At 44.5% G+C, this 13,180-nt stretch overlaps 1 long non-coding RNA gene across 5 annotated transcripts; it reads left to right on the top strand.

Moving 5' to 3' along the window:
* Positions 1–2,697: 2,697 nt before the first annotated feature.
* Positions 2,698–7,678, top strand: LOC125512767 (uncharacterized). 5 transcript variants are annotated; one of them, XR_007285542.2, is made up of 3 exons: positions 2,698–6,862; positions 6,977–7,049; positions 7,163–7,678. It is a non-coding gene; the product is annotated as an uncharacterized LOC125512767 (long non-coding RNA). The 5 variants fall into 5 exon arrangements; XR_007285540.2 differs by having other exon boundaries at positions 6,977–7,059; XR_007285541.2 differs by having other exon boundaries at positions 2,698–7,049; positions 7,163–7,253; positions 7,318–7,678.
* The last annotated feature ends 5,502 nt before the right edge of the window (positions 7,679–13,180 follow it).

Genomic DNA, 13,180 nt, shown 5'->3' with positions numbered 1-13,180 from the left:
CTGGGCCGACCTTTTGGCCCACCTACCCTCCTAACCCTAGGCCCGAGCGAAGCCCCATCCCGATCAATCCCCTCCTCTCCTGCGTTTCCCCCTCGTGCCACTAGAGCGCCACCTCCTCGATCCCCATCTTCCCCCTTCGTCTCGCTCCCCCTCAGTGCCATCTCTCGCTCGATCCCTACTCCCTCCTTTTGCTCTCTCCCTCAAGCAACGCACGTTCGCCGCCGTTTCCCCGCCTAGCTTTCCTTGTGCTCACACCCTCCTGGCTAGCAGTGCCCCTCCATGGCCTTCTGCCCGAGCCACCAACCCATCGCGCCTCCATGCGCCTGCTCCAGCGACCTCCGCCTCCAGCCGTGGCCGGCGAGTAGGCTATCGCCGTCGCCTTCTTGCCATCTCCGCGCGCCTCCTCTTCTCGTCGCCTTCTCCAGCGCCGTTGCTGCCTACCCCGCCGACGACCAAACCACCAGAGCGCCGCCAGCCTCGTCCCTCTCCCCTTCATTCTCCTGCGCCGTCATACGCAGAGGAGCAGGGCCCTTGCGCCACGCGCCTCGTGCCCCTGCTCCCGGACATCCTCGATGGCGACCTCCGCCGCGGCCCTGTTCGCGTGGAGCCCCTGCTCCACCACCATAAGTGCCAGGCAGCACCTCCTCTGTCTACGGATTGTGATGCTACTCGCCTTGCTCCTCGTGCCCCGCTCTTGCCTCTGCTATGACAGGAGCCCCGAAGCTCCTTTGCTTTGCTACACGCCCATGGCGTCATTGGCGCTCGATCCTTGCCATGCTCGCTGATGCCGCTGTTTTTCCCCTTTCAAATGAACGAGCAATGCCTTTGGGGGTTTTCTCCAAGTTCTTTTTCCGGAGACCTCTTCAAGACCAGGATACGCCAAGACCTGTTTGTGGATTTCGTCAAGTTCGAGCTTCGTTGGACGAGGGCTTTTGCCTTGCTCATTTTGGGACGTGACAAGTTCCTCTTCGAAAGAACGTCTGCATGATGATCTGACAAGTACCGTGGCACCGAAGACCTTTCATGTGTCAAGTCCATCTCCGAGGATTTCACCAAGTACCACGACGGCCGTTATTCGTCAAGTACCCCTTCGGATCACCAAGTTTCGGCTACCATCGTCGTGAATTGCTTTCGAAACATGTATCACTAACGCCAAGTACTAGTTCTACGAGGACCGCCAAGTTCGTCTTCCGTTGTCTCCGAAATCGCCAAGTACCACGTCGATACGAGAACAACTACCCTCGACATGCATTTTGCCAAGTACCACTACCGTCGACCCTCGAAGACACCGTGGACGTCAAGTTTCTCGCCGTGACCCTAAGATCACGAGTACCTCTATCGTTGTCATGTACCTCTACTACCTCTCGAACGTGGCGAGGCCGTCTACTTCTGCTACGAACTTGATCCGTTCCGAAAAGTCTCACCTCGAAGGTATAACCCCGAGACGACGCCCGTGAACGAATGAATGCATGTCGGATGAGATGCACCCTTTGTCTGCACCATGTCTGTATTGTCGCTCATTTCCATGCCACTAACTCGTGGGACACCCGGAATACGGGAGCGCCCCACCATCTTTTGCATGCATCCGCACACTTCTCCTTTGCTTCGGTATCTCAATCGAGTTACCAGAACCGGAACGCTGCTGTGGCACCGTTTTCGTTATCGCCGTGGCACCCCTTTCGTTTCCGCCACGATGACAAATGCTTCATATAATGCTCTTGTCAACATTTTCATAAAACTTGCATAAACTTGCACATGTCATTCTCATCATGATAATAACATTTAAATGGTTAAAATTGTTGTTTGCTTTAAATTACTAAGACATATGGGGATTTACCGGATTTGTTGTTTGTTATATCCGGCCCCATTTAAATTGTTTAATTGGTATAGTTTTGTTATGCTTCACCTCTTGCCATGTTAAGAACATTTAATATTGTTGGGTTCATAACAAGATCAAACTAAATAAGTCACGTGGTGTTTCGTCAATATGCAACGGAGTTGTTTGTGCACTTTGCCATGCCATGCTTCACTTAATTTGTAGGGTTGTTTGTGCACTTTGCCATGCCATGCTTCCTTAAACCGGACATGCATCATACTTGGTTGTGCATCATGTCATGTTCATGTGTTGATTGTTTACTATGTTGTTTGCTTCCTTTCCGGTGTACTTCTTCTCGGTAATCCGATAACGTTGCGTTTGTGAGGATCCGTTCGACTTCGTCCGTTTGTCTTCTTCATGGACTCGTTTTTCTTCCTTGCGGGATTTCAGGCAAGATGACCATACCCTCGAAATCACTTCTATCTTTGCTTGCTAGTTGCTCGCTCTTTTGCTATGCCTATGCTGCGATACCTACCACTTGCTTATCATGCCTCCCATATTGTTAAGCCAAGCCTCTAACCCACCTTGTCCGAGCAAACCGTTGTTTGGCTATGTTACCGCTTTGCTCAACCCCTCTTATAGCGTTGTTAGTTGCAGGTGAAGATTAGAGTTTGTTCCTTGTTGGAATATGGATATTTTGTTGGGATATCACAATATCTCTTATTTAATTAATGCACCTATATCTCTCCCTAATAATAAAGTACGGATTGAGTCTTCGGATTCACTGTCGTGGCGTTTTACACAAAGGTCCATGTGGTTTTTATGAATTAAACCCGCCATCCCTGTTTTATCTGGAAAAAAAATGTTTAGTGTTCAACCCGCAGCCACGTCCTATGTAAAAAATAACAGAGTTTCTGCCCGTATATGAGGGTTTCGGCGGCGGCCGTAGACGAGGGCGTGACGGAGGGGACGGGATCTGGCAACGGCGCTCCGGATCTGATCTGGAACGGGGCGTCGACGACTTGGAGGCGGAGGCCCAGGCGGCGCAGGTGCTCGATGCAGAACGGCGGGGGTGGCTGGATCGGCGGCGGCGGCGGCTGGAGCTTGCGAACGACGGCGGCGGCTGGAGCTGTGGATTGCCATCCCTGGGAGGTGCGCGTGTCGCAGGCCGCGGCTTCACTGGGGGAGCGCAGCTGCGTAGTCCGTCGCTCGCGCCGCCGCTTCGCCGGGAGGAGCACCGGCTACGTCCCTTGCCATCCCCGCGGTCGCCGCTGCTGCCCCAAACGTTGGTGATGGAGAATCGCTCCTTGGTTTTCGTTGCTGCCAGATCCCCAATCGCTACCTCGATCTAGCCATCACCATCCCGGCAAGGGCTTCAATATCCTCAGGTATCCACCAGCGAAAAAGGAAGAAGCTCTAGCCCATGTGGTTGATGGCGTCTCTTGTCTTATTTGCTTAGCGTATTTATGTTTCATCAGGATGCAAGTTGCTGCTTGAGGAGTGTTAGAATTTGTGAAATACCGATTTTCTCTTTGCCCCAACGAGATTTGCTTCGGTACACTCAAAACGCCAGTTGCCAAAGAAGATTTATACAATCTGATCATCTATACATTGGACAGATAAACAATAGAAAGGGAACTCAATCTGATATATTATTTGTTCAGGTCCAGATATAGAAACCATAGATTGGTAAATGCATCTAAATTCTAAAAAAAAATATGCTTAATATGAGAGCAAAGCAAGATTTTCGCTACAGTACTGATGGTTAATGATAGAAGCATATCAAGTATAACAGTGAAATTGCACTACTGTTTGTTCATCGTGATGTTCTTCAGTTAAAGGTTAATATGTCCAAACTTCATTCTCTCTTTTTGTAGAAGCTCTTGCCTAACAACTTATTTTCTAGGACTGTTAGTCTTTAACAAATTTGCATCTTGATGTGGCTGAACGGTGAAGCAATTCCACTGTAAACATAAGTGCGTATGTAGCTCTTTTATTCCTACTAAAATTAGTCCGCTCATTAAATTTAAATGCAATATCAATTCACTCTGAAGAGGCTTATCCTCTTTCACTAAATACATATTCCATTGACCTATCAAACAATCCTAATGATCCCTTTAAACTGGTTCTAAATGTTTATGCAGCATTAGTGTTATAAGGTACCAGAAAACATGTGGAGAGGATACTTAGTTCCGTTGTGAAAACAATAGCTGAACTCTCTAGGTTTTGTTAGATCAACTGGCTACTTTGACGGATTCTTGCGTGGCTGTGACCGGCAGGTACCTTGCCCTCTCCCTCATCCTTTATGTACTCCCCGTATCTCTTATTTGAGCACTCCCCACCCATTTTTTTTTCCTTATTTGCACATCTGTTATAACAGCAATGTGACATTATGGTATGATATTTGTAAAGAAAATAGATGTATGTGACTCTTTTTTGTTTACATTCATCATGCAGACAATGATTAGAGGAAAGCAGTAGTGATAGCATGAGTTGTTGACTTGGTCTTGGTACAGCACTGCCGTATACTTAGAGACACTATGCGATGCTAGATTTGGTATGATGTGATGGCGGCTGTGAATCTGGCAGTGAAGGAGGTCACAATGGAGCGGCTCCTTCTCCATCATGGTTTGTAGCACTCAATACCATGCAATTAATTAACATTCAATTTTCTAGCACTCGATTGCAGTCCAGCCCCTTCCTTTGTGACGCGGACTGCTACGTCTCCAGCACAAGGTAAGTTCCTGAGTGCAGTCCAGCCCCTTCCTTTGTTTTTTGTCTCCCACTGCGTTGCGTCGTGGAAATCCATGGCCGGGAAGGGATAGGAGGAGGGAGGAAGGGGGTGGGGTTGCTGTAAATTTGAGAGAAATCCCGAGCTGAACTTCAAATCTCGGCAGCCAATCGACACCTGAAGGCTTAGGTACGTCTTCCACGCGCACAAATCCATCTCCCGAATGTGTTGTTTTTCCGCGCCAGCCAAGGGGGTGGGGGATGAACCTGCCCACGCTGCCGCAGATGGTTTTGGAGAGGTTGGGAATCCAGAATCACAGGATAAGCAAATAATTTCTCGCACCCAATCCCGTGAGCAACATGCGTTCTACATGTTTGTAGGCAATAGTACTGCTGAACTTGGGCAAAAGCACTGATGAATACGGGCAATAGTGCTGAACTTTTTCAGGTAATAGTATACTGAAATGAACTGGGCAATAGCACTGAACGAACCGTGACGCAACTATTCTATTTTTTTAAGTAAATCCAGAATCACAGAATAGGCAGGATGTAGGCAATAGGAGAAGAAATAAAAGGCAACAATATAGTAGGATGGATGTTTTTTCAGGCAATACAGTAGATTGCATACTGTTTTGAAAGGAGAAAACAGCTTGTTTCATTTATGTGTAGGTTGTTTCAGGCAATCAGATAGGAAATCAGATAGGATGGCATAAATTTTTTTGTGATAAAATGCAGGCATCGTAATTGTAGTTTCAGACACGATCGTAGGCATTTTGGGAGAAAATGCAGGTCATATTCAATTGTAGGTTCAGACATTTTTGTGGGATAATATGGCGGCATTTTCATTTGTAGTTCCAGACACCATTGTAGGCATTTCTGAATCCTAGGACAAATAGACATATAGCACAGGCAAATAACTTTTCCTAATGGCTGTTTGTCCATGGACTTTAAGGCTGAATCCTGTTCATTCAGCACATCATGGTACTACCACCACCCCCTCCTAGCAGCATATAGACATTCTCACACGGAAAGCAAATCCGACTACTGATGAAATAGGGCGTTTCCCTGGTGCAGTTCAGCTCAGGGAATGTAGCGGTTAATTTATTTTTGGCATTCAATTTTTTATGTATGTTGATGATTGTATGACCGTAAGTATAGGGATGCAGATCACTTTTGGGGGTGCAAAAGTTAAGTGCAAAACAGAGGGAGCACCAAGGTGACCTCGCCCAAGTACGGTCCCCGCGGACGACGACAGTTGACAATTTCTTTGTATTTTTGAAGTTTTTATTGATATACTCAGCGGTTTGTTTGTTTCGTGGTGCCCCGCCTCAACCGACGCAAGCTTCTCAATCTCCGACATCCTGCTCCCGTGTCTGATTTGGATTAATTTCGTGTCTGCATCCTTCTCCAACACAAATCAAGGGAGTGTCCGACCCGGATTGGACTTGGCTCCTATAAGAAGAAAGGATCCTCGGCCGGAATCTCCATCAGATTGTGTGCTTGGAAGTAAATCCATCAAATCCCGGAGTACTTGGACCAGAAAAGCATCATGTCGCCTTCGAGTTCGCCGGAGGTCGAAGGACATCCATCGAGCCGTCCAATATTGCCAACGATGGCTACAACAGAGGCATGTAGCCCCTTGAAAGCCAAATCAATACCAAGACCGATGAAATCATGGGTAGCCCCTGTTTCTATCCTTGTTTCTCTGTCTGCCACCCAAGTGCGAAGCTGTTCTTTTATTCAGTACATAAGCATCGACAATGTTTTTAGCAAAGTTTCAGTTATGTTCTATCTACTTTCTTCAGAGTTCAGAAAGTTTGATCCAAGTTCTGAGAGTTGATTCAAGTCTGTAGTGCTTCCACTAGATTCATAGATGCTACACTTCTGTTAGTATGTTCAATATGTTTGCCTTCTGAGACTAAACAGTGTAGCTGCTCTGCATCCAGTACACCTGCTCAATATTTGTAAAATCTGAATTTTTATTTACTTCAGAAATTTCAGAGTGAACACTGAATTGCAACATAGCAAAATTTCCCTCACAAACTTTGCAGATTTTGTTTCAGTTTTGCAGTTCAATTTGCTTGATTGTGTATATGTGCGTGCATACTGAGAGAGATGGAGAGATTATTCTATTCTAGCTGTCGTATTTCTGTTAAAAATCTGCACCCATCCACTCCATTTCCAATTGCTTGATATCTGAATGTGAAAAGCAGCTGCAAATTGAGAGCAGCAGAGTAAATGTGCAAAAGTTCAGAGCAGGTGCATGTTTTCGAGATTCAGAGGACATGTAAGCTGGGAGATGGGTTGTCATGCTTTGTAAGTATGATTAGATGGATTAGGAACGTGTTTCTTTGTGCGCAATGTAACTAGGACAAACTACATGTAATTAAACTAACAGCATATATTTTGGACTGTATTTTCTCGGTGGAGGGATTTGTGCACGTGGACGGAGGCAATCAAGGGAAGCAGTCATGAGCGAGGTGTTCGAGGGCTACGAGCGCCGGTAATGCAAGGTCTCAGACGCCTCCGCTCTTGTACTTGTTTCGATTCTATTTATCCGCTGCCTTACATTCTGCTGTTAGGAAGTTATCAGCACTAGGCATGTGATTTTGGCAGGTGGAGGCTTTAATTTGGTGTATGTGCAAATGGTGCATACAGACTATGGGAAAAGTGCATATATACTGGGATCAGGAATCCATTAACTTATGTTAGTATCTCTTTTTTATTTGATTTAAATATCATCTTTTTCATGCATTTAATTTGCTGCGCAGGTGTCTTATGATGAGATACTATAAGGATTACATAACTTTCTTTACCAATTACAGCACCTATGGTGGCAGGACATGCTTTCTATTTGCAGTTCTCCAACTAAAAGTCATCTTAAGTCAACATTGTATATAGAATCTTCTTTACTTTTTTTTGAGGGTTTAGAACCTTCTTTACTTAACTAGCTGAAACTCACGGACTATATATTGTCAGCTATATCACATAAGCAGCCTTGCAACCACAAACCTTGCCGACTTCTCATATATATCCAAACTTTGTAAACATTCCATTCATATTTGTAAAATTGTTATATGTTTATTTGTAGTCTGCCAAGAAAAAATAAAGTAGTGACCAAATGTGCGGAAATCCAACTCGGTGCCCAAGCCCATCTGTTCCTGGTCAGGAAAAAATCAAAACAAATACTAAAAAAATTCAAAAAAATTCAAAATAAATCCGTGTGATAGATAATTTGATGTGTGAGGTCTGCTTCAAATTTCAACTCAGTTGGACATCTGAGAAGCTCTCGGCAAAAAAGAAAAATCGGGTCAGTGCATGAACAGTAACTTTTTTATAAACCCTGATTTTTTTTGCTGAGAGCTGCTCAGATGTCCAAATAAATTGAAATTTGGAGTGGATCCAACACATCAAATTATCTACTACACAAAAAATTATTTTCTTTTGAATTCTTTTAATATTTGTTTTGACTTATTTCGTCAGCGCGGGTGCAATTGAGCCTGGTAGCAGAAACTCCGCGTCCCCAAATGTGCTTATATACTGCTGCCTCAAGTTTCTTCTCCTTAAAGTTCTGTTAGTATATGCCTCTATTTTTTGACCTATTTTTGTTACCATTAAAATTTAGTTACATTTCTAAATTTTGTATGAAACACATAGATCTTATGAAATTTGAATTAACTGTAATTTAGTTACTCTACATTAATTATTAAACTCTCGAAGAGTATGTAACTATCACTGGTATGTTTCTTCCACTCAAAGACTATTCCATGCAACACTATTCCTTTCGATAGCAATGCCGAGCTGAAGTAGGCACTACCGAAGGACGTTAGGGTGTCTTCATATCCACGCTACGTGGTACGAAAAGTGATAATTCTTTCTGTCTTTGTTTTGCGGAAAGGCATAAGGCCAAATATTAAGCAACACATGTCTACAAACTCACCCATAAAAAAGGAAAATTACAATCAAATTCTTGGCGGAGCCGAACTTTTCTTCCTCCTACATCTATCGACGGCGCGTCGTGAGCATAGCTCAATGCCGTCTTTGGGAAGCACCATTGTCTCGCTTCCCTATTGAAAACACTAAGACAACCGAAAACATGTCGCCTCTGAGGATCCCGTCGTGCAACCCCCTTCTCCAATGACCAGGCCAAAGGTCCAACACCAAAGATTGCTAATGCACCGTCGTTGAGCTGCCAAGCCAGACGAACCATCAATGTACACGCAACAACTAGCCCTACCAGGCATATTGTGTACCCCCACCAGGGCACCACACCTCTAAAGGACCTCCTTGCCACCATCGGAGTTGCGTGAGCTTTGCCCGGCGGTGCACCATGGCGGTGGCAAGAGGAGAAGAGGTTATCCAAGTTTTCATGTGGAGGCGGTTGAAAAGTAGACTTGTACCTCAACATAAAGCATAGCTTAAGCGATAATTCAACATGCAGTAACACAAAGGCATATTCATCTTATAGAGAATGAGGTTAACCTTAACGTTTGTCCGAGTTGGTTATAAGAAGTGTCCGGTAGTGGCACGCGGAGCTGGTATTTTGAATTTTTTTCACCCGGTGTAACGCACGGGCATTTGCACTAGTACTTGGTAAAGGGTGGAAGGCTCGGCCTTATGCCTGGTGTTTTGTTCCACTCTTGCCGCCCTAGTTTCTGTCATATCGGTGTTATGTTCCTGGATTTTGCGTTCCTTACACGGTTGGGTTATAATGGGAACCCCTTGACAGTTTGCTTTGAATAAAACTCCTCCACTAAGGCCCAACCTTGGTTTTACCATTCGCCACCTAGTCTTTTTCCATTGGGAGTCGCGCATCCCGAGGGTCATCTTTATTTTAACCCCCCCGGGCCAGTGCTTGTCTAAGTGTTGGTCCGAAACAGAGCCACTTGCGGCGCCACCTCAGGGAAACTTGAGGGCTGATTTTAGCCGTACGTAGTGTTCATCCGATGTTGCCCTGAGAACGAGATATGTGCAGCTCCTATCGGGATGTCGGCGCATCGCGCGGTCTTGCTGGTCTCGTTTTACCATTGTCGAAATGTCTTGTAACCGGGATTCTGAGTCTGACCGGATTGTCTTGGGAGAAGAAATATCCTTCGTTGACCGTGAGAGCTTGTGATGGGCTAAGTTGGGACACCCCTGCAGGGATTTGAACTTTCGAAAGTCGTGCCCGTGGTTATGGGCAGATGGGAATTTGTTAATGTCCGGTTGTAGAAAACCTGAAGTTGATCTTAATTAAAATACATCAACCGCGTGTGTAACCGTGATGGTCTCTTTCTGGCGGAGTCCGGGAAGCGAACACGATGTTAGAGTAATGCTTGACGTAGGTTGTTCTAGGATCATTTCTTGATCATAGTTTCTCGACCATGCTTTGCCTTCTCTTTTCGCTCTCGTTTGCGTATGTTAGCCACCATATATGCTAGTCGCTTGCTGCAGCTCCACCTCATACCTTTTACCCTACCTATAAGCTTAAATAGTCTTGATCGCGAGGGTGTGAGATTGCTGAGTCCCCGTGACTCACAGATTACTTCCAACACCAGTTGCAGGTGCCGATGATACCGTGCAGGTGACGCAACCGAGCTCAAGGAGGAGCTAGTTGAAGATCGTGTTCGTTATGTTGTTCCGTTTCCAGTTGATCAGTAGTGGAGCCCAGTCGGGTCGATCTGGGATCTGTGTAGCATTTGGGGTAGTCTTCTTTTATTTTGGTTCCGTAGGCGGACCTTGTGTGTACCTGGATGATGTAATGCTTTATTCATGTAATTGTGTGAAGTGGCGATTGTAAGCCAACTATCCATCTTTTTCCCTTATGTATTACATGGATTGTGTGAAGATTACCTCACTTGCGACATTGCTTTCAATGCGGTTATGTCTCTAAGTCGTGCTTCGACACGTGAGAGATATAGCCGCATCAAGGGCGTTACATGTTGGTAATCAGAGCCTTCCCCGACTTAGGAGCCCCCTGCTTCATCGAATCGTTGGCGTTGTTGAGTCTATAAAAATGTTTTGAGTCATTTAGGATTATATATATCGGAGAGTAGGACTTCTTTTTACTCCTCAGTCCCTTCGTCGCTCTAGTGAGGTATCCTGACGTAGAGTTTTGACTCTTCTCTTCTCAAATTTCACTAAAAAAATTTTTAGGATCACGCGGGTATCTTGGAATCGTTCCGATGATTTTGTGACGAGAACATTGTTCTTGGTGCCTCCTGACATTTAGGGGTTGTGGCAGTGTCCCAGGGAGTTGAGCTCTGAGGTGTTGTTGTCACAATTTTATCGTTGCAGATCTGGAATACCTGAGTTTTCGCCGACATCGAAAATCTCTTTTATGCAGTTGTTGGTGAGATAACCTCGACGCCACCCAGTACTGGGGCGGGAGTTCGGGAGTATTGCCATAACTCGTATAACGGATGCTTTTCGAAGGTTGAGGTAAATGATTTCCGAAGGTTTCTTGGTTATGTGTTGAAGGATGGATACAGCTGGATGTAGGATTTGCTAGTTTTGGGTGAGATATTATGCTTCCCCTGTATCCCCAACACCTGATTGCATAACCGGAAAGTTTCGAGAGTTTATAAGTGGGAATTCAAGTAACTCTTAGGATATCTTTCCGACAGATGTATGATATGAAATTGGGGTTTGACGTCTAGTGGTCCGCCTATTCACGGTTGGTTTTAGAGTGGTCTTGTTGTGTCTTAAAGAGTCCTTGGCTATGCCGACTCGGGGACGCTTCATATGTCATGTGCACTGCCTTGTACATGATGGTGCTGACGATCGAGCCTGTGTAGGCCCCACCACGAAAACTTCAGACAAAATCTCTATCTTATGTTTGTTCCGGCTTATTCCGCAAGCCAATCCTTTGTTTTGTTTTGAGTTGTGGTATTCAAGTTGCTTCGAAGTCAAGTGTTGATTCCATACCTTCCCCAAACGGTGTTCTCATATTTCTATGTGGATACTAATCCTTCTTGTTCATCGAGATTGTCATGTCAATCATTTCAACCGGCGTGTTTCTCTTCAAGTGGATCCGATCATTTCAACATTCACAAGATCCAATCTCAGTTTTTCATCAACGTTGTTCATTTCATCCGTCATCAAGTTGACTTTGTTTTCCCGCCCACCCACCCTTTTTCTTCAAGGACTAAGATTTCTTTATCAAGTATCTATCTTATGATTATGAAGTCTCTTCTTTTCCGTCAATGTTCTTACCCGGTGATTCTCATGAAGATTCTAGCAGAGCTTGTAGTTCGTCATTCCTCATTCCTTTTCTTCTCCGGTGGATTCAATTCAAGATTTTGGTGTTGATCATATCCTTTAACTCGTTTCAAATGTTTTCCATGCCGGTCCACCTTATTATCATTCCACTTCTCTCTATTCAATTGTTCCGGAGTGCTTAAGATATCTCGAGGTTGTTATCTCATTCAAGCCTTTTAATTCAACTGGTGCATTCTCTCTTTTAAATCGTTCAACGGTGTATCTTTTCAGTGGGCCCTAACCCACAAGTCTTTTTCCAGAATCTTACCTGACTCTTCTAATTTTCCCGGAGCTATCCTAAATTCTTTTCAAAGTTTGCCGTAAGAATGATTCATCATCAGTCAAATGCCTTCTCCTAGATCTTTCACAATTCTTTTTATCGTTGGCTCAACCTCTTCGGTTTTGATTCTTCTGGAGTGCCTAAACGATTCATGGTGGTGTTTCTCATCGTCATTCTCTGCATTTGAAGACCGAAGAAGATTTTTCTCTCAATTTTGCTCCATTCTCTTCAAGATTCGTGATTCCAGCTTGTTGCCATCCTCTCATAATTGTATTCGATTGTGAGAATTCTTTTCACCCATCCGGAGTAATTCAGGAGTCTTTTTCAGTTTGATTCTCCGGAGCCCATCATCTCAGAATTATTCATTCTCAGCTTTCAGCTCTCGTTATCTAAATCTTACCGGTGCATCATTCAAATTTCTCTAATCACCTCGGGATCTCTTCGTTCACTTGTATCTAAATTCTCTCAAGTATCCTCGTTCATTTCATAATTCTTCTCGGTGTTCCTTTATCTTTCCTTCAGTCATTTTAATTCTTACGGTGGTTCGTGCAAGAGTTCTCGTCATTCATTATCATATCAATTCATTCGTTCTTTCCAATCCTACCGGTGGTTCGTTGAAGACCTTCTCAAGTTTGCACTACGAGAATAAGTAGTATGCCAAATCCGTTGCTTGTCATCAATTTAAATTGGTGAAGGATACGCATAATGTAGTTCTTATTCTTGCTTCATCAAGTAAATTCAATTCCTTATTCCGGAGGTTCTTCATATCACATTCTCGGTTCGAAATGCTTTATCTTTTCTTTTCCGGAGTTCCAAGTCTCCATATCTCGTCGCAAAGCTCCATTTAATCATTGCTAGGCTTCTCCCGGAGTCCTTTTCAACTTTCCTTTCGTTTGATCATTCTTTTGTTACCGGAGTTCTTCATGCAGACTCTACATGTTGGTTCATCAAGAATTTAATTCGTTCTCGGAGTGTTCATCGATATTCTTTTCGAAGGAGCTCAAGTTTGCTTCATCTTGCAATCCGGAGTGCAATTCTTTCACGCATATCTATTTTTTTGACTATGTACTGCAAGGCAACAGCCTCATAGTGTTTTATTAGATAAAAAAGGTCTA

The sequence above is a fragment of the Triticum urartu genome, chromosome 6A (assembly GCF_056163025.1).
Source record: "Triticum urartu cultivar PI428250 chromosome 6A, HENAU_Tu73, whole genome shotgun sequence".
Taxonomy (NCBI): Eukaryota; Viridiplantae; Streptophyta; class Magnoliopsida; order Poales; family Poaceae; genus Triticum; species Triticum urartu.
The sequence above is the reverse complement of the archived record's forward strand: the minus strand, read 5'-3'. Positions and strand labels throughout refer to the sequence as shown.